Consider the following 21799-nt stretch of genomic DNA (forward strand, 5'->3'; position numbering starts at 1 on the left):
AGTCCAAACTACATTCAACTGGATTTTCCAAGGTATATTTATTTTGTTTTGGTGGGTTGCAGGCAAAGGGGTGGGCAAATGCTATACAAGCAATGATACTCAATATTCACAGGCATAAAAAAATTAGGGCAAACTGAGATGGTGCTGCAGCATGCCTTGGAAATATATATTCAGAAATGAGTTATTCAGCAGCATTTGTTTTCAAAGCCATGAACAGTGGGATTTTTTGGGTTTTGTTTTGTTTTGTTTTGTTTTAATGTTCTGAGCTGAGTTTTCAGCTACCAGTAGACGTTATTGAGCAATCTGGAAAAGGAAATTGTGAAAATAAAGGAAAAAAAAAATCCATCTACCCACACCTTGTCCTTCTTTGCTATGTTCTTGCAGTTGCTAGTACTTCAGCCTAACAGATATTGCCTTTTACGAAGACACCCACTGCTTGATTGCAATTTGATTTTCAGAAATCTTAACCAACATGTTCTGATTAGCACTAAAGAAAATGTGGTGTAGATGATGCCTTCTCATCACTGACTCACCCTTTTCAAGGGTTTAGGAGAAGACTATTTTTTAATTTCCACCAATGGTATATTTTGTGCAAAGCCCTGTATGAAGGTTATTATCAGACGCTGCTTCCTGGTAGATGTACATCCTTGGGGTCCCAAAACCCTCTGTTACAGGTCCACATTTTCTCACCTTCTCTGAGAGCATTTACTTATAAAGCCATGAAAAATTGATAGGTACAAAGAACCTCGGTTAGCACCAATTCTTAATAAGGATGTCCATAGCACTATTTTTTATAGGACTACTTTATAAAACATTTACTAATGCAACTCAAATCCTTGAACTCAAAAATAGAAAAACAACCTAACTTAATGTCAACAATTACTGCAGACAGACAGTGGGCTGTTCAGAGAGCCAGCCCCTGTTCCTGCTAGCACAGTGGAACTAGCATGGTAGGACAGGAAAAGAAGACACATCCTGGACTGAATTCTTACTCCATGAGTACCTAGCTATGTAATTTTTAAGATATTCAACCACTCTGAATGTCAGTGTCTTTATCTGTAAAATAAAGAAGGTAAGGCCTTCTCTACATATGCCCCACCGCAGTAAAGGAGGACACTCAACATATACTAGAGCTCCCTTTCCTCTAATTTCTTGGGGCACGGGAAAGAGTGTGCTGCGTCCTGCCTCCTTTTCCTTTTACAGGATCAGGTTGCACACTCCCTCCCCTTGTTTGGGATACAAGAAGAAAGTGAAGAAATTAGCCTATGAAAGACCACTTTTCAATTCACATTTGATTTGAAAAATCAGATCAACCCCTGGGTTCTGCTCTTTCACTTTTGAGTCTGGACTTTGTTAATCATTGGTGGAGAATTTTTTCTAGTGACATTAATGGTATTGTCAAATCAAAGGCTAGCTAGGGGCAACTGGATTGTTTTCCTGGGGAAGGGTCTCTTAACGGAGACTGCATGATAATAACTCATTGGTGTCCCTTTTCAGGAAAGCTGGCAGAAAAGGCAGTGAAGAAAAACCATAAACAATATAAGAGACACGGAATGGGGAGAATAAAATTTTTCTCATAAAGTAGCTGAAGATTATAATCAGGAATTCCTCATTTTTCTCCTTGGGTATTAGCTATAGTGTGATCTTGCACTTGTGTCGAATAGAATAAAGAAAAACCTAGGACCTGGAAAAATGTTAGAGCTCCTTAGAAGATATAACCCCAACTTACAGCCATGGAAACTGTTCACAGAAGTCAAGAGCCTTGTTCAACATAGTACAGTTTTTTTAAGTGGATTCCACTTCTATCCATGCACTTTCCTCTTTAGCTTATGTATGCAAGTGTATATGAAAACTGTATTTTTGTGTGCTGTAGATTTATGTCACTGTACTGTTCTGCTTTTTAGGAACTAGCTAATATGCTTTACAATTATTTTAAGGAACTCTCACAAAAGTCATACTTTCTATTTAGGTGAGACAGTTTAAGGGGTGAGTGTAATCGGAGAGGCTGGGTGCTTTGAGAATCCAAATAGAAAGTAAGAAAATTGTCTGACACCTTGTTGTTAACTCTAGAAACAAAAAATGAGACTGCTGCTTCCCTGCTTTGTATTGTTCTTAGGTTCTTCTCTGAATGCAGAAGTGTCAGAGAGGCTTTGCTAAAACCCAGAAAGCTGCTATGCAACCTACATGTGAAATTCTTTCTCCATACCTTGAATCCTGGGGATCTATAATCCCGCTATTTAAGAAACAAACATGCTGTGTCCAGAGGAAGGAAAATATAACAGCAGACACCTGAATCCATCGTCAATCTAGTTTTCCAGCTTGTCATGTCTCCTTGAATACTTGTGAGGAAACCCCACAAATGGAACTGATTTACCATAAAATGTGCCTATTTTCCATTAAATCTTGCCAGTCTCTTCACTGTGGCACTGAAGTTACCAATGTTCATCTGTTGACCCTGCAGGGCCACCTCTTGGTCTTGTTATTTGAGAAAATGAACCGTGCATAAGAGAGGCCTTGGAGGAAGATTCACATCAGTTATTCTGCACAGTGCTTAAGCTAGAGATGTTAGCAGTTCCTTGAAGAGAGCAGCTTTAGTCAGACCCTTGGGGGAAATAGTGGGAAGTGGAACTTAGCCTGTCACATGCTTGATAGAAACATGTCAGTTGAGGCAAGCATAGGGCAGGACATAAGAAGTCTGTTTCTAGAGGCTTAGTGGAATGGGTGAAGGAGTTAGAGACCTGTAAGTCCCAATTAAAATTCCAGAGCTGCTAAATATCCATTGCATGACCTTGATGAAGTCACTTAACCTTCAAAATTCTCTTAATTTATATATAGAATGGACATAATATGAGTAACTCAAGGAGTTACTACAGGAACTAAATAAAAAACATATATATATATGTGTATATATATATATGTGTATATATATATGTGTGCATATATATATATGTATATGTACATATATATATATATGATGCTCCTCCCTGATGTGATCAACAGTGTGTACACAATAAATGCCAGCAATTTAATATTATGACGCTGATGGTTATTCTAATCCAAGCACTGCCCTTTGCCAGCTGTATGCCCTTGGGTGAGGAATTCTGAGCTTCATTTTCTTCCATTGGAAAATAAGGAGAATAATACTTACTTTGCAGAATTATTCTGAGGACCAGAAATGGTATGAGGAAAATATCCAGCCACAGTATCTAGCCTAGCACAGGTAGATTCTTGATAATTTGTCGTTCTCATTGTTTTCACTACCATCTATTATTTATATAGCAATCTGCTTAAGCTGTTTAAACATGAAAGAAGTCATGTTTCATATAAAGTTAACTTTTCTTGATATCATAAATTCATACACCAGTTCTTCTGATAAATATTTACTTAAGAGACAGACAAAATTTCTGTTTCCTTTTTTTTTTTTATAAATTTATTTTATTTTTGGCTGCATTGGGTCTTTGTTGCTGCATGCAGGCTTTTCTCTGGTTACGGCAAACAGGGGCTACTCTTCGTTGTGGTGTGCAGGTTTCTCATTGCAGTGGCTTCTCTTGTTGGGAGCACGGGCTCTAGGCGTGCGGGCTTCAGTAGCTGTGGCACACGGGCTCAGTAGTTGTGGCTCCAGGGCTCTAGAATGCAGGCTCAGTAGTTGTGGCTCACGGGCTCTAGAGCACAGGCTCAGTAGTTGTGGTGCACGGGCTTAGTTGCTCCGCAGCATGTGGGATCTTCCCGGACCAGGGCTCAAACCCATGTCTCCTGCATTGGCAGGTGGATTCTTAACCACTGTGCCACCAGGGAAGCCCCCAAAATTTCTCTGTTTCCTAAATCCCTGTTCAAGCTCCCTTAGGCATAACCACCAAAAAGCTGTGGTTGACAAACCAGTGTCCTCTACTGTGAGTTGGACTTATCAGAGCCACTGTGAAAGGGACACACGAAAACTTCCCCAGCTTATGGAGACATGCACCATCAGCAATTTGGTCAAGACAGGAAACACAACCAGGATTAAAGTGCCCAGGGAACATTTCTTTTTCTTTTTTTTTTTTTTTTTTTTTACAGACAGATGTCAGAGGAGCTAGTTAGAGTAGCAACTATTAAATTTATTTATTTATTTATTTATTTATTTATGGCTGTGTTGGGTCTTTGTTTCTGTGCGAGGGCATTCTCTAGTTGCGGCAAGTGGGGGCCACTCTTCATCGCGGTGCGCGGGCCTCTCACTATCGCGGCCTCTCTTGTTGCGGAGCACAGGCTCCAGATGCGCAGGCTCAGTAGTTGTGGCTCACGGGCTCCAGAGCGCAGGCTCAGCTGTGGCGCACGGGCTTAGTTGCTCGGCAGCATGTGGGATCTTCCTGGAGCAGGGCTCGAACCCGTGTCCGCTGCATTGGCAGGCAGATTCTTAACCACTGTGCCACCAGGGAAGCCCCAAGGTTAGGATGTTAGCACTGCCTCCCCTTTGGGTTTGTCCACGCAGCAGAATGGCTGGACAGCTTCCCACAGGCATCTCCCCAGGGCTGTGGCAGGGAAGCCAGACAGAAAGTAACAGTTTCACAGCACGCAGCTAAGACAAAGTGCAATCCGGTTTCACCTGCCACTGCTGGTACCCATAGCAACGGCTGGAGTAAAAAGATTTACTCTAAGATAATGTAAAACAGGGAACAGAGGTGACCTTGTTGCTCTTGTGACAGCAGGGGCATGATTCACATTAATAATACTCCTCAATATTTTATTGAAGAGTATTTTATCTCACAAACTAAACAAAACCTCATTACTTCCATTCCAAAGCCTGAATCCTGTTTTGGTGGGACACATAGTTCTTTCAACAGTTAATGTATATTCCTAAAGCTTCCCATGGAGTCATCTCACAAACTGATTTTGAATTATATAATTTAAAAGTGAATTTTTAAAAACATTCATTGAACAGTTATGCTAGATCTTTCAAAGACAGGCACAATACAAAAAGAACAAAACATGGTATCTTCCCCTAAGGAGTTTGTAAATTACTCAGGCGAGACAGGATAAGACAGATAATTTAAAAGGTTGAATGATAACTAATAAGAACCTGCTGTATAAAAAAAAACCAAATAAAATAAAATTCAAATCAAAAAAAGGCTGAATGAAGTTAATGGAGAAGGAGCAATATTGAACACATGCTGAATTTGTGGCAAATAATCAGCAGATAGTAATCAGTGCTACAGAATCCTACCCAGACATACAGAAACATGTTAGACTGATCTGACAAGGAAGGAAATAAACATGGATACAAACACACAGAAATGAAGGACAAAATAAAATTAATTTGTCTTTAATTTATCTCTGCTCCAAAGAAGAAAAGAGCTAAGTCCAGAGGCCAAAAATAAAAACTTCCCCTGGAACCTAGGGCTAAGATTTTAATACCCATGAGATAATAGAGGGTGTGGCTTCAGGGGGGTTAGAGGAGCTGGAGTTGAGCCCCCAAATAATAGTCAGAATGACAAAGAGCTTCTTAGCCTATGAAAAGTGGATCTAGAAAAATTATCCAACTAATTGAAGCAACAGGAAAAATCTTGCCATCTAAATACAAATTTAAACCACTTGTATAGTGCAAAATTTACAGACAAGAAATTAATATTATAACTTGTCCAGAGCAGTGAAATAGCTAGCGCTCATTTAGAAGAGCCCTATCAGATCAAAACTGATCTTTTACATTCATAACCTAGGAATCACAGAGGTCCTCAGCAAAATTTTTCACTGCAAACAGGTCACTGTAAAAAATTATAATATGCATGAGGAAATGAACCAGCATCATGAGAATTAGCAAATGCCGCAAGCAGAAAAATTGGTCGCTTTGAAAACTGTTAAGTGGTAAAGCAATTTGAAAGAGACTCTAAATTATGTTTGTATCACTCAACTTTTGCTATATGACAGAGCTCCCCAAAATTTAATGGCTTAAAACAACCACTTCAGTTTTTTTGAGAGATATGACCTTTTTTACTCAATCTATTTAATGTGAAAAAAAACAAAACAGTTCACCATTTTTCCCACCCTCCACCTCTGGCAACCACCAATCTGTTCTCTGTATTTATGAGCTTAGTTTATGTATGTATGTATGTATTTATTTGATTCCACATATAAGAGAGATCATACGGTATTTGACTTTCTCGGTCTGACTTATTTCACTTAACATAATACACTCGAGGTTCATTCCTGTTGTCTCAAATGGCAAGATTATATTTTTTTATGGCTGAATAATATTCCATTGTTGTGTATGTGTGTGTGTGTGTAAATATATATATTACATTTTACTTATCCATTCATCCATTAATGGACACTTAGGTTATTTACATATCTTGGCTATTATAAATAATTTTGTAATAAACATGACAGTGCATATATCTTTCTGAATTAGTGTTTTTATTTTTTCAGATAAATACCCAAAAGTGGAACTGCTGGATTATATGGTAGTTCTATTTTTTAATTTTTGAGGAATCTCCATACTGTTTTCCATAGTAGTTGCACCAAATTACATTCCTACCAACAGTGCACAAGGGTCCCCTTCTCTCCACACCCTTGCCAACACTTGTTTTTTCTAGTCTTTTTGACAATGCCACTCTAACAGGTGTGAGGTCATATTTCATTGTAATTCTGATTTGCATTTCTCTGATAATTAATGATGTACAGCATCTTTTCATGTACCTGTTGGCCATCTGTACATCTTCTTTGGAAAAATGTCTATTCAGATCTTCTGCCCATTTATTAATCAGATTGTTTGTTTATTTTTACTATTGAATTGTATGCATTCTTTATGTGTTCTATATATTAGTCCCTTATCAGAAAAAAATGATTTGCAAATATCTTCTCCCATTCAGTAGGATTTGTTGATGGTCTCTTTTGCTGTGCAGAGCTTTTTAGTTTGAGGTAGTCCCACTTGGTTTTTTGTTTTTATTTGCTTGTTTGCTTGCTTTTGTTGCTTTTACTTATGATGTCAGATTCCAAAAAATTATCGCCAAGACCTATGTCAAGGAGCTTACCACCTATGTTTTTTTCCAGGACTTTTATGGTTCCAGGTCTTACATTCAAGTCTTTAATCTATTTTGGGTTAATTTTGGTGTATGGTGTAAGATAGTGGTCCAGTTTTATTCTTTTGCATGTGGCTGCCCAATTTTCCCAACACCATTTATTGAGGAGACTATCTTTTCCCCAATGCGTATTCTTGGCTCCTTTGTTGTACTAATTGACCATATACGTGTGGGTTTATTTCTGGGCTCTCTATTCTGTTCCATTGATCTATGTGTTTGTTTTTAGGCCAATACCATACTGTCGTAATATAGTAATATAGCTTTGTAATACAGTTTGAAATCAGGGAGCATGATGCCCCGAGTTTTGTTCTTCTTTCTCAAGATTGTTTTGGCTATTCAGGGTCTTTTATGGTTGCATACAAACTTTAGGATTATTTATTCTATTTCTGGTGAAAATGTCATTGGAATTTTTTTTTTTTGGCTGCACCATGCAGCTTGCAGGATCTTAGTTCTCTGACCAGGGATCGAACCCAGGCCCCCTGCAGTGGAAGCACTGAGTCTCAAAAAGTGGACTGCTAGGGAATTCCCTGTACCATTGGAATTTTGATAGGGATTACATTGAATCTGTAGATTGCTTTGGGTAGTATGGACATTTTTTTTTTTTAATATTTATTTATTTGGCTGTGCTGGGTCTTCACTGTGGCAGGCAGGATCTTTTAGTTGTAGCATGCGGGATCTAGTTCCCTGACCAGGGATCAAACCTGAGCCCCCTGCACTGGGAGTGTGGAATCTTAACCACTGGACCACCAGGGAAGTCCCTAGTATGGACATATTAACAATATTAATTCTTCCAGTCCATGAGCACAGAATAGTTTTCCATCTATTTGTGTCTTCTTCAATTCCTTTCATTAACATCTTGTAGTTTTCAATATACAGTGGCCTTTCACCTCCTTGGTTAAATTTATTCCTAGTTATTGTATTCTTTTTGATACAATTGTAAATGTTATTGTGTTCTTTATTTCTGATAGTTCATCATTAATGTATAGAAATGCAACAGATTTCTGTATATTGATTTTGTATCCTGCACTTTGACTGAATCCATTTATTAGTTCTAATAGTTTTTTTTGGTGGAATCTTTAGGGTTTTCTAAATGTAATACCATGTTATCTGCAAATAGTTACAGTTTTACTTCTTCTTTTTCAATGTGGATGGCTTTTATTTCCTTTTCTTGCCTAATTGCTTTGGTAGGACTTCCAATACGATGTTGAATAAAAGTGGTGAGAGTGGGTAAACTTGTCTTGTTCCTAAACTTAGAGGAAAAGCTTTCCTCTTTTCACCATTGAGGATGATGTTAGCTATGGGTTTGTCATACATGGCCTTTACCATGTTAAGTTACATTCCTTCTATACATGCTCTGTTGAGAGTATTTTTTATATAAATGGATATTAAATTTTGTTAAATGTTTTTTCCACATGTATTGAGATGATTATGTGCTTTTTATCCTTCATTTTATCAGTGTGGTCTATCACATTGACTGATTTATGAATGTTGAACCATTTGTGAATGTTGCATTCCTGGAATGTTCCCTGGTCAGGGAACTAAGATCCCACATGCCACGGGGCAACTAAGCCCACGTGCCACAACTGCTGAGCTCGTGCGCCTCAACTAGAGCCTGCATGCCACAAACTACAGAGCCCACACGCTCTGGAACCTGCGCACCACAACTACAGAGCCCACGCACCCTAGAGCCTGTGTGCCACAACTAGAGAAGAGAAAACCCACACGCCACAACTACAGAGAAGCCCACGCACCACAACGAAGCACCTGCGCGCTGCAACGAAAGATCCCACATGCATCAACGCAGATCCTGCATGCTGCAACTAAGACCAAATGCAGCCAAAAATAAAATTAAATAAATAATAAACAAATATTTTTTTTTAAAAAGTATGCAAACATACACAGTCCTGTGGGACTGCAGGTATATGCCCCACTAGCCACCAGAGCCAGGAAATCTGGAGGTGTCCCCTGGAGGTGTAGCAGTTGCAAAAATCAGGGCTCCAGATGAGTGTATAAGCTCTCTTCTGGATGATACTAGCGAACTGGAAGAAGGCAGAGGACAGCGCCAAGATGGCATCCACAGTCTACATTCCTTGAGAGCAGTGTCATAGGCCATTAGTGTGTGCCAAACCTGAAGCCTGCCCCCTAGGCTGAAACTCCAGGACAAGAAAAAACGCCTTCTTTGCAGAAAGACTATGTGCCTCGGTCCATTGTCTGTGCAGTGCCCTGGGGGTAGTAGTCTGCCAAGAATCATTTCTCCAATGCCACAGCCTCAATTTTGTGGTCAACAATTGGAGTGGTTCTTCTAGGCTGGGCTGAGCTGGACTGATCTCAGGTGGGCTCATTCATGTGTCCATAATCATCTTATGAATTGACTGGATCTGGCTGCTTTGTTGTGGTGTTGTCTAAGATGGATGGGATTCCTGTCTCCCCTTTCCATATGGTCTCCCATCTACAGCATGCTAGTGAGAGCTTGTTTCCATGATAATTTAAGGGTTCCAAGAAGGTAAGCAGAATTGTGGAAAAACTCTTTCACCTTCTGCCACAGTCTATTGTCCAAAGCAAGTCACAAGGTCAGTCCAGATTCAAGGGTTGGAGATATAGGCTCCATGTCTTGATGGAAGGGGAAGAATCTGTGATCATTTTTGCAATGTGCCATAAGGTAAAAAAAAATTTTAAATAAAAGAAGAAATAGAAACAAAAAGAGTTCAGTATGCAGAACCAACTGGCAAATTTGAAAAACAGAATCTTCCTCAAGTGTCAGAGTAGAAGACAAGGGATCCAAATACCTCATTCATCATTAGGTTCTTCCCTAAATTCACAGCCTCTATTTTCAGGATCATCCTCCAATTTCAGCCAAATCACTGCATCTCCCATGGATACTTTTGTTTTTGAGATTTTTTTGTCTAGAATTGATTTCCCTCCCTTTCTACCAAACTGATCAATATTTCCTTTCAAAATTCTATTTATTCCAAATATCTCTTCTTCCATGAAAAGTAATAACAATGGTAATAATATTTAATACTGGTAATAATATTTATGATTCCTTAGCATATGCCAGCCACTGTTCTAAGTATCCCTCTTATTCCTACAACATCTCCCCAAATACCATTAAAGAGGAAAACCCAGGTCTCTCTGACTCAAAATTAATGCTCTTAATCTTCGCATTAACTACTCTCTAAAGTATTATTTCTTAGTGTCCCTAAACAGGTGTGATTTCTCTCAGTTTTGGCTTTGTATTTATCTTTAAAGCAGATTGACAGTAGCAACTATTGGTGAAGAGGTAGAGTGATGGCAATACTCAGGCACTGCTGGTGGAGCTGTAAACTTGTACAACCACTTTGGAAGACAGTTCGCTATTCTCTCTAAGGTAAAGGTACACAAGCCCTATGACTAGAAATTCAAATACTAGGATGTACCAAATGAATTTATGCCACATACACCAAGAAACAGTTCCAAGAATGTCCACAGCATTAAAGCAACAAAGACCCAATGCAACTAAAAGTAAATAATAATTTTTAAAAAAACCATAAGGAGGATGTTACCATAATAATTAGTAGAGTAGTTTCCTTCATGTGGGAGAGAAGAAGTAATAATTAAGAGGAAGCATTTGGGAACCTTCTAGGTTCCAGAAATGTCTTATTTCATAGCCTTACTGGTGGTTTCATGAGCATTCACTAAACGATAATCCATTACACTGTACAGTTTTATTTTCTGCACATCCCTAAATGCATGTTATAATTCACAATAAAAACATTTAAAGAAAAAATAACAAAGGGATTTCATTAACTCCTATGACATGAAGGTCATAGGTAAGTAGTTTACCACTTACCTATGGCAGGTGTGTGTAAAGGAGAGAGGAAATGAAGAAGGGGAGGATAAGTAGAGATTCAGACCACAGGATCATTCTAAGAAGCTTTGGCCAGGCCAACAGGGAGTCCTCAAGCCAAAGTCGCCCTATAGAGGAATCCTGCTTCTTGCAGGAATTGACCTGCCTTAGGGTCCCTGGCATGCTGTCATGGGTGGAGGGCAGCTTGTGGAAAGTGTGGCCTTTGGAGAAATACAATGATGGATTCAGAGGCCAGCAGCAGGGGCTATCCACAAATTACATACTCCACAGCAGGAGATCTGAGCAGCACATTTCCAAGGCTGTTGCATCTACTAAAGGGATGTAAATTGTGAAAACTCCAACATAGCAATGCAAATAAATGACATAAAACAATTTGAATTGCAAAATTACTAACTTAATGTTATAATAATAAATGTTATATTAATAAATTTTTATGATCATTCTACTCAGGAAATCCTTGAATATTCATGAAATGGTATGGAACACTATTTTTCTACTTTGAAGACTAGGGAAACAAGACTTCATACCCACTCATATCTACCTGAGAGTAACAACTAATAAACCAGGCGATTTCAATTCTTAAAGCCCCAAGAAGCCTGTTGAGCACTTCTATTAAAAGCATTTGGGGGACCTCCCTGGTGGTGCAGTGGTTAAGAATCTGCCTGCCAATGCAGGGGACACAGGTTTGAGTCCTGGCCCAGGAAGATCCCACATGCCACAGAGCAACCAAGCCTGTGCACCACAACTACTGAGCCTGCACTCTAGAGCCCGCGAGCCACAACTACTGAAGCCCGCATGCTTAGAGCCCGTGCTCCGCAACAAGAGAAGCCACCGCAGTGAGAAGCCCACGTACCGCAACAAAGAGTAGCCCCCGCTCTCCACAACTAGAGAAAGCCCGCGTGCAGCAACGAAGACCCAATGCAGCCATAAATAAATAAATAAATAAATAAATAAATAAATAAAAAGAAGCAATGGGATAATAATAATAATAAAAAAAGCATTTGGCTTTGTCTTTCAGCACTCATAACCAAGGTGATAGAGAAAATTCTAGCAAGCGGGAATGTGTAATTCTTTATAGGCGTCCTGGCCTAGAGTCTGAACAGTCTAGAGAAATGTAACTTTTAATTAAATGCATTTCACTTGAATTTGCCAGACTGTAACAGAAAGTAAACAAGCTATCAAGCCAATCCCATGTGATTTAATGTTGATAATAGAGTGTGAAGAAAATACCAGTTCTACCAATGCTTCCAGGGGTCCCCAGCCCCTTTGCTAGAAGCAGAGGGGGAAAAGAGCAGGCACTCATGTTTACCATTTAGAAGGTTTCTCTGAAATATTATATCCTCTCCTTGTGTTTTTCATACCATGATTCTGCTATTTGGAATTCACATTTAAGAGCAGATTAGGAACTGTCAACACATAAAGGAAATCAGTACTGGAGGAAATTGAGAAAACTGGGTGTGTGTTTGTTGGTGGCCTGGTACCTTACCATTTATATTCACAGAAACTCACTAATCCTTGGATTATCCCATGGTTTAATGGAGACAATGTTCTTACCTCGACATTGAACTCCCCCAAGGTCTGATGAAATAAAAAGAAGAAAATTAGTTGGAAATCAGTTTGGAGGTACTTTATCATATTTCTACGTAAATATGCTGCTGCTTACTTACTGTGATGGCTCTAAATTTCTTAAGGTTGTTTTCAGAGACAATGGAGATGCCATCATTTTTAAATGTAGTTACATGTGCTATAAATAAAATGGCAGTATTCCCCTTTTCAAGTAAATGAAGTGAAAAACTGAACCACTGAATTTGTAACCAAGTGAAACAAATCAGGATTCTTGTCCCATTAGGGAGAGAATGAGTTCATCTGCAGGTATTTTATTACACGGGAACATCTTTTTCATAACTGTGCGTATGGGAAGAAGGATGTTCACAGATGTTGGAAATCCAAAAGGGCAGCTGGGGATTGGGTGAAGCACCTCACCCCGCACTATGGAACATGAAGGAAACTGGTCCTTCCCTCCCTACCATCATCTTCATGTCTGCCACGGCACGAGCGACTCAGTCAGGTTCAGGCCATCTACAGCTTTTGTGCAAGACTTTGAATTTTGAATAAGTACCACAAAGAAAACAGGACAGTTAGAACCCACTCACAGTTACAGAAATAGTGACAGTTTCTGTAGCAAAGCCACAGCTTCTTAGCCAGACTTCTGTTGTGCTGCCTTCCTTTCTGACTCTCTAAAGTTGCCCTGCTTCTTGGCCTTTTGTCAAACGTTTCCCTGTCTCTCAATGATTCCTGGAACTTTCAACATACTTCTAACAAGATTTCTTTTTGCTTATGATGACTACAATAGCTGTTTTGCAATAAAAGGCAACCGAACCAATGACACCAACCAGAAATTCTAATCTCAGTGGCGATCAGGGAGCTAAGCAGGAGCATGAGGTAAGAATTTAGTCACAGAGAGTTAAGGGAAAACAATCAGTGAGCAGACACGTTGCTTGGGGCTCTCCTGGGGCAGCTGATTACGAACGCTTCAACAGCTAATCCCCTTGCCATCAGCTGGTGAGGATGGGGGCCCCTGTGGAACCCCTGCTCTGGTAAAGTGCATCTCAGAAAATGGCTACTTTGCAATCTGCCAGGACCAAGCCAGCATGTGCCAGTCCCCATGAGAACAGACCAGAGAAAGCAGGCACTGAGGGGATGGGAACACAGGGAATGCACGTGGATCTAATCATTGGTTAAAACTCCAGAGCTGGCAAAACTTGATAAGGTCAAGAATATCCATGGAAGAGTCTTTCTCCACTAAGTGTTGGGGGCAGGGGAGGGGGACAGCACCTCTTCCTCTGAAACAGAAGCAGAACTTGGAAAGATGGAGAAAGAGGCTGCAAAGTTGGCGATAGGACTATGTGAGATAAATTATATTGGTGGCTTCTATTTTCTATGTGAAGCAGGCAGCCAGGACATGTTAAGAATGAGGGAGTGAGAAAATGGACAGAGGTTTAAAGAGTAGGTAAATATTTTGAATGGTCAACATCAGGGAAAAGTATGGGGAAAAAAAAACCACTAAATGGTACTTAGGTCCGGATGAATTGAAAATAACAAACTTAAATGGATTCAGTCTAAGTACTTTTTCTCCAGCAACACCTTGCCCAGAAGTACTGGCTGTAAAAATAACGATCAGATCACTCAAAAGCTAAGAACTATTAAAAATTAGTAGAAGGCCAAAGGGGAGAGAGAAGGAGAGAAGTAGGGTGCTGATAAGAGGGTAATAAATAGGGACGTGGAAACACAGGTTCTGGGCCAGTTCATGAAGGAAAGTGAAACTAAGAAGGAACTAACAAATGGGAAACCAGGAAAGAAGCCAGAGCTGAAAGGGTATGATGAGGTGGAAAACAGGATTAGTTGAAAGGAAGGAAGTGGGACAGGTGGGAGAAGTTACAGGGGTAGAACTTCATGGGTCAAAAAACTGAATAGCAAATAAGATAATGTGACTTCAGAAATGAGTGCTGGAGCAGAATGGAGGTAAAGGTCATCAGAGTAGGGATCCACGATCCGTGATGTAAGGATGCTGGACACTACACAGGAGGATATTAAAGTTACCCAGGACGATGGCGGGATTTCAGTAGAGAAGACACATCCGTCAGGTGTCAATTTCCTAAGTAAGTATAGCATAATGACCTAAGAGTCAGGGGATGAGTGGGGAAGAAAGCAGCAGAGCTGACATGCATGGTTCTAAGAGGAGGAATGACATAACACAATAAAGTAGAAAAGGAATGCAAAAAAAATTTTTAAACATTTTGGTTTAAAAAAATGTTTTAGTTATCATAACTGGAAGGCCAGAGGTGAAATGGGCTTCAGGGGTGGTTGTTTCCAAGGCTCAGCCATGACATCAAGACTTTGGTTCTTTCTGTCTTTATTCTCAGCCCAGAGCTTTAACCTGACTTAACTTTGAAGACTTAAGATGATTTCCAGTACATTCCTAGCTATGTGCTCCCTGCTCACAATCAGCCAGAGATAAAGAGACTGATTTCTCATCCAGCACTTTCAAAAGGAGGAGAGAACTTTCTGAAACACCTCCTGGAAACATCTTCTTGCATCTCATTGACTAGAATGGGGTTACATACCACTTGTAAACCAGTCACTAGCAAGAAAACAGCACTTCTTTTAGACAAGACATGCCCAATTCTTGGGCTGAGGTCAACTCTCCTTATGGCATTTTTGTTTCTCAATAAAATAGGAGGGACTTCCCTGGTGGCAGAGTGGTTGAGAATTTGCCTGCCAATGCAGGGGACACAGGTTCGATCCCTGGTCCAGGAAGATCCCACATGCTGGGGAGCAACTAAGCCCGTGAGCCACAATTACTGAGCCTGCGCTCTAGAGCCCATACGCCACAATTACTGAAGCCCGCGCACCTAGAGCCTGTGCTCCACAACAAGAGAAGCCACTGCAATGAGAAGCCCACGCACCACAATGAAAAGTAGCCCCCTCTCGCCGCAACTAGAGAAAGCCCACATGAAGCAACGAAGACCCAATGCAGCCAAAAATTTTAAAATTAATTAATTAATTAAAAATTAATTAATTAAATGAGTGATTTTTTAAAAAATAAATAAAATAGGAGCAGCTGTTGGGGAGTCTACCATGACCTCCCTTACTCACATGCATCTGTGACATTTCCTCAGCATCTTCCCTTAAATTAGTAGGTCCAGAATGGGTAGTAAACAATGACTTCAATTTTCTGAATAAACAAAGTTTTGGCTTGCTATTAAAGAATCAGGTTTGCACTGGTGCCACTTGACACACTATTCAATTCATAATATTCACAAGGGGGACTTCCCTGGCAGTCCAGTGATTAGGACTCCGCACTTCCACTGCAGGGGGCTCAGGCTCGAACCCTGGTCGGGCATGCCACGTGGCACAGCCAAAAAAAAAAAGGAATGGCATAATGTTCACATGGGACCAGAATCCTCACAACTGCAAATGAAGATAAGCGCTGCAAGCACATTTCTTTCTACCTTATAAAACTGCAGCAACCCTGTGGTCTTTTGCTGAGGCTCCAGGACAGTCTTCATGCTCTTTCTGCTAAGACCACAGAGATTTTCCTCCAGCTACACATCCTAAAGGTCATATTGCTCCAGAGTTAGGGCTCTAAGTCCTACCTGCTGAAGCTGGAGACCATGAATGGTACTTGGGCTGGTAAGTCTGGAAGTCCTGACGGACTTCTATAGCAGCACAGAGGCAATGTGGGCATACAGACAGGTGGGCAGGCTGACCAATGCCAATCAATAGAAATTCAAGATTTAACACTACCCTATTTAAAAACATTCAATGGCTCCCACACACAAAACAATGTCCCAACTCCTTAGAACTACATAAAGGACTATTTACATGCAGGCACAACCAATGGTACCAGCTTCATTGCCCAGTTTACATTCCAACTACATTCTTGACATCCTTGAACACTCTTTGTTTTATCTCTATGCTTTTGGAGATTCTTCTACTAAGAATTCCTTCCCCTACTTTGAGAGTTAATTGTCCATCATATGTTATTGGTACAACTCACTACGTTAACACACTTAGCCAAACTCCACAACAATGGCCAAAGAGTTGATGCTTTAAACGTTCAGCATTTTCTGATTTTCTTATCTCAGTATTTTAAAAATTGTAAGTAGTTTAGTACATCTCTGTGAATAAATCACTGGATTGCTCATTTTCAGTAAGGAATCTCATGTCATGGAGCCATGACTTTAGGTAGATGGAAATGATTGACACAGAGACAAGATGCTAAAGGAAGTGAAGTGAGGCAAACCAGTAGGGCAGGATAGAAGTGTCAAAACTCATTGTCCAGTGTACATATTTAAAATGTGTGGGCAGTTTTCCTGGAAGCCAAACCCACTGCATGGCTTGTTTTGAAAATAACAGCATAAACTTCTTAAGCAATTGTTTTATGGTGTGTAACACATGTATAAAACTGCTGCATTAGGACATCTGGTCACTGTGTTTACTTTGCTAATGAAACAGAAATGATTTTTTCTTTATAAGATGAGGAAATCTTAAATGCTGTTCCCAGGCTAAGAGAGCACTGAGCCAGTCACGCCCACAACATTCTTCTTCTGAGAGCACACAACTCCCATCTGACTGACGCTGTTCTTATCTGGCCTTGTTCTTTCCAAATGACATCATCCCTTTCACTATTAAGAAATGACGTGTATACAAAGCTACAGTAATCAAGACAGTATGGTACTGGCACAAAAACAGAAATATAGATCAATGGAACAGGATAGAAAGCCCAAAGATAAACCCACGCACCTATGGTCAACTAATCTATGACAAAGGAGGCAAGGATATACAATGGAGAAAAGACAGCCTCTTCAATAAGTGGTGCTGGGAAAACTGGACAGCTACATATAAAAGAATGAAATTAGAACACTCCCTAACAGCATACACAAAAATAAACTCAAAATGGATTAAAGACGTAAATGTAAGGCCAGACACTATCAACCTCTTAGAGGAAAACATAGGCAGAACACTCTATGACATAAATCACAGCAAGGTCCTTTTTGACCCACCTCCTAGAGAAATGGAAATAAAAACAAAAATAAACAAATGGGACCTAATGAAACTTAAAAGCTTTTGCACAGCAAAGGAAACCATAAAGAAGATGAAAAGACAACCCTCAGAATGGGAGAAAATATTTGCAAATGAAGCAACTGACAAAGGATTAATCTCCAAAATATACAAGCAGCTCATGCAGCTCAATATCAAAAAAAACAAACAACCCAATCCAAAAATGGGCAGAAGACCTAAATAGACATTTCTCCAAAGAAGATATACAGATTGCCAACAAACACACGAAAGGATGCTCAACATCACTAATCATTAGAGAAAAGCAAATCAAAACTACAATGAGGTATCACCTCACAACGGTCAGAATGGCCATCATCAAAAAATCTACAAACAATAAATGCTGGAGAGGGTGTGGAGAAAAGGGAACGCTCTTACACTGTTGGTGGGAATGTAAATTGATACAGCCACTATGGAGAACAGTATGGAGGTTCCTTAAAAAACTAAAAATAGAACTACCATACGACCCAGCAATCCCACTACTGGGCATATACCCTGAGAAAACCATAATTCAAAAAGAGTCATGTACCACAATGTTCATTGCAGCTCTATTTACAATAGCCAGGACATGGAAGCTACCTATGTGTCCATCGACAGATGAATGGATAAAGAAGATGTGGCACATATATACAATGGAATATTACTCAGCCATAAAAACAAACTAAATTGAGTTATTTGTAGTGAGGTGGATGGACCTAGAGACTGTCATACAGAATGAAGTAAGTCAGAAGAGAAAAATAAATAGCGTATGCTAACACATATATATATATATAATCTAAAAAAAAAAAAAATGTTTCTGAAGAACCTAGGGGCAGGACAGGAATAAAGACGCAGACGCAGAGAATGGACTTGAGGACACGGGGAAGGAGAAGGGTAAGCTGGGACGAAGTGAGAGAGTGGCATGGAGTTATATATACTGCTAAATGTAAAATAGATAGCTAGTGGGAAGCAGCCGTGTAGCACAGGGAGATCAGCTCGGTGCTTTGTGACCATCTAGAGGGGTGGGATAGGGAGGGTGGGCGGGAGGAGATATGGGGATATATATATATGTATAGCTGATTTACTTTGTTATAAAGCAGAAACTAACACACCATTGCAAAGCAATTATACTCTAATAAAGATGTTAAAAAAAAAAAAAAGAAATGACGTGTACTTTAGCTTTACCTCTTGAAGTAAGGTTCACTGTTGTATTTAAAGATCATGTGACAAATAAATGCAAAATGTAAAGCTGTCTCCCTATTCCATTCCAAATCCCAGCTTTAGGGACTTCCCTCGAGGTCCGGTGGTTGAGACTCCATGCTCGCAATGCAGGGGGCCCGGGTTTAATCCCTGGTCAGGGAACTAGATCCCACACGCGTGCTGCAACTAAGAGTTGGCATGCCACAACTAAGGAGCCCACCTGCCACAACTAAGACCCAGCGCAGCCAAATAATAATAAATAAATAAATAAATAAATAAATAATAAAAACAACAGCAATAAATTCCAGCATTAAATAACAGATAGGCCAGAGAGAAAAAGGAAGAACAAACAGTTACTGAGTCCATATTATGTACCAAGCAAGGCTTCTAGATTGTAACTTCCCCAGAGTTGAGATTGTATCTTAGTCATCTCTATAGTCCTAATACCTAGCACAGTCCCCTGGCACCTATGCAGTTGCTCAATAAACGTTTATTTACTGAAACAATCTAAATCCATTCTAGATGTTGTCCCATTTAATCCTCAAAACCACCCTCTGAATTTGGAAGTATTTTCTTCATTTAATAAAGAGATTAAGTAATTGGTCCAAGGTCACACTGAAAGGCCTGATTACAAACCAAGAATGTAAGACATCTTAGAAGCCATGTAGAAAAATGCAACTTTTAATAGATGAAACAAAACATTCAGTGAATTTGAGTGACTGTCTCCACGGACCACTTAAATTAAACCAAATGACACATCACTATAAACATGAAAATCAAGACAAACACATGAACCTAAGCTTAAAATATTCTAAACAATGAGTTTGCCCATTCATATTCTAATGTATAGGATGCAATTTGACAATGTGAGTATTCCTGCAATGCGGCCAGAACAAAAATGACTAAGCAATGGACTCTGCCCATGAAGGTGCAACAGAAACAGAAATAGTGTAATAAAACAGACCCTATGCTTTTACAGAGTTATGAGACAGGCATTGTGAGGACAGCAATGACAGAACAAATAACTCCACACTAAAGAGGAAGGAGACTAAGGATATTGTTAAAGAAACATTGCAGGAGCAAAGAAGAGTCCCAGAAGATCCTGGCATGGAAAGAAAATCATGAGGAACTCCATAGCGTGGCTGCTTAGGCTACGTAGGAGGAAATGGTAGGATATAATATTGGGAATGCAGGTTGCTATCAGATGTGAAGAGCTCTGCCCACGTCCATTTGCTCAAGGGATAAGGATGATTCTCTGAAATGTTTTACTCCAAGTACCCAGAGGAAGACTCACGTGTGTTGGTTGACTCATGGCATCAGTATTTATCTGTTACCAGATAACTTCCTTTAACTTACCGGGGCTCTTTTTCAACCTCCTGGTTTCCTTCTCTGTCTTTGATCATTCTGGAAGAAAAAATGAGTCCAGTCATTGAATCTTGATCCAAATTCACAACTGATTATCTCATAACTCGCAATTTCAGTAGTATAAAAGCATTATATTCCCCTAGTACTGCAACAAGGTAAGAGTTTCCTCTTCTGAATGAAACTACCTTCTTTCCATGGTAGAGAGAAAGAGTTGGTATACAAGAACTTGATTTAAAAGAACACAGATGGAACAGTTTACATAAAGCATATGGGTCAACAAGATGGGTGGATAGGTTAGAACACTAAAGCATAATTAAAACAGCTTAGGCAATTGTTTTTAAACGGAGTTTTGAGAAATCATATGAAATTTCACATTAACGATGTTCATGTGCCTTTAAGAGTATTGCTCTAATCAGTAATTATTTTTGAATAAGTAATATAAATTATAGTGTTGCCTAATATTTGAGAGGCTCTTGTGCCAAATACTCCCACCACATAGCTTTCCTATGAGCATGGAAATCCCACAAGCCTGTGTGTACCTAACAATGGCATGTGTACATGACATCATGATTTCACTTACCAAGGGATAAGATGAGCCACATCAGAATCTGCTTCATCTCATGGAAGCCAAACAACCTGTCAATTTCAAAATTATGGATTCAGTTTATTTCACTGAGGGTTCATAGGCTAAAAATGCATCTTCTATTCTATTTTATTGAAGCAAGGAAAGACTAATGTCTTCTGCTCAGTGTACCTCCAAACCTGCTTTTTCATCTTGAGGAACTTGTGTTACTGCAAAACAGCAGAACAATTCTTCCTGCTACAACTTTTTCTTGAGTCATGGCTATGCTTCTAGGATTCCATTTCCTGATGTTGTTCACTTCCTCTCTCAGGCAGGCCCTCCTAAGTTTCACTCATTTCACTTGCTTCATAAGTTGATGCAGGTAGACTCTGCTTTCCTTTCCCTCTGCTTTCTGAGCCATATATTTAGTTTCCTAATACACTCCTCTAGATTTGGCCTTATGGAGTGTCTGCTAGTGAGAAATATAGATTTAACAACTTCTGGGTTTACCAAAAGCATCCATCATCTAAGCAAATCGTGTCCATCCTTATTTCCCTTAGTTGGATAATTGTACCTAAAATTCATCCTCTCATCTGCCTAACATTTATCACAGACCTGATTTCTATTTAATATTGCCTTGGCTAGCTCCCCTTTAGTGTGCATCATCCCACCTTTCCTGGGAGTCTGAAGATTTTCTGAGCATATCTCTAATGACATGAACTTTACAAACTTCCTTACTCACCATAAATGTGTCATTTTGAAACTCACCTAACAGGGTCTGATGCATTCTGTGCAAATTTCCAAGTCTTCCCCTCTCTCAAATCTGTCCACATTACCTAAGCCATCCTCACAGATAGCTTTTTCTGCCTTTTAGGGCTGGTTATTATTATTTACCATCCAGACCCTCCAGAAGGCACATCTCAGTAATTCCTCTCCTTGTTCTGTCTGGTGACATCAGTGCAATATGTTCTCTATAATCTTGCCTCTCTTCTACTACTAGAAATCTTTGGTCATGTTCCTTTTTATTTGTCCCACCTTTAAGAGTAGTTGGGCTGTCTTAAACAGAGACAGAAATTTATTGGAAGGATATCGGGTTTTCCATGTCCTCAGGAAGACTAGAGAACTATGTTCAGAATGGGCAAATAAAAAGGGAAGCTACACCACCAAAACCACGGC

General features: G+C 39.7%; 1 long non-coding RNA gene across 1 annotated transcript in view; it reads right to left on the reverse strand.

Annotated features, from left to right (window-relative positions):
- The window catches only part of LOC132365511 (uncharacterized), a 643069-nt gene that overhangs the window by 584042 nt on the left and 37228 nt on the right, over positions 1 to 21799 (reverse strand). The window contains exons 2-3 of the long non-coding RNA XR_009503118.1: positions 20642 to 20697; positions 20053 to 20100 (exon numbers count right to left, since the gene is read on the reverse strand). This is a non-coding gene — a long non-coding RNA (uncharacterized LOC132365511). The remainder of the gene's footprint in view (positions 1 to 20052; positions 20101 to 20641; positions 20698 to 21799) is intronic.

Source organism: Balaenoptera ricei, chromosome 4, assembly GCF_028023285.1.
Source record: "Balaenoptera ricei isolate mBalRic1 chromosome 4, mBalRic1.hap2, whole genome shotgun sequence".
NCBI lineage: Eukaryota > Metazoa > Chordata > Mammalia > Artiodactyla > Balaenopteridae > Balaenoptera > Balaenoptera ricei.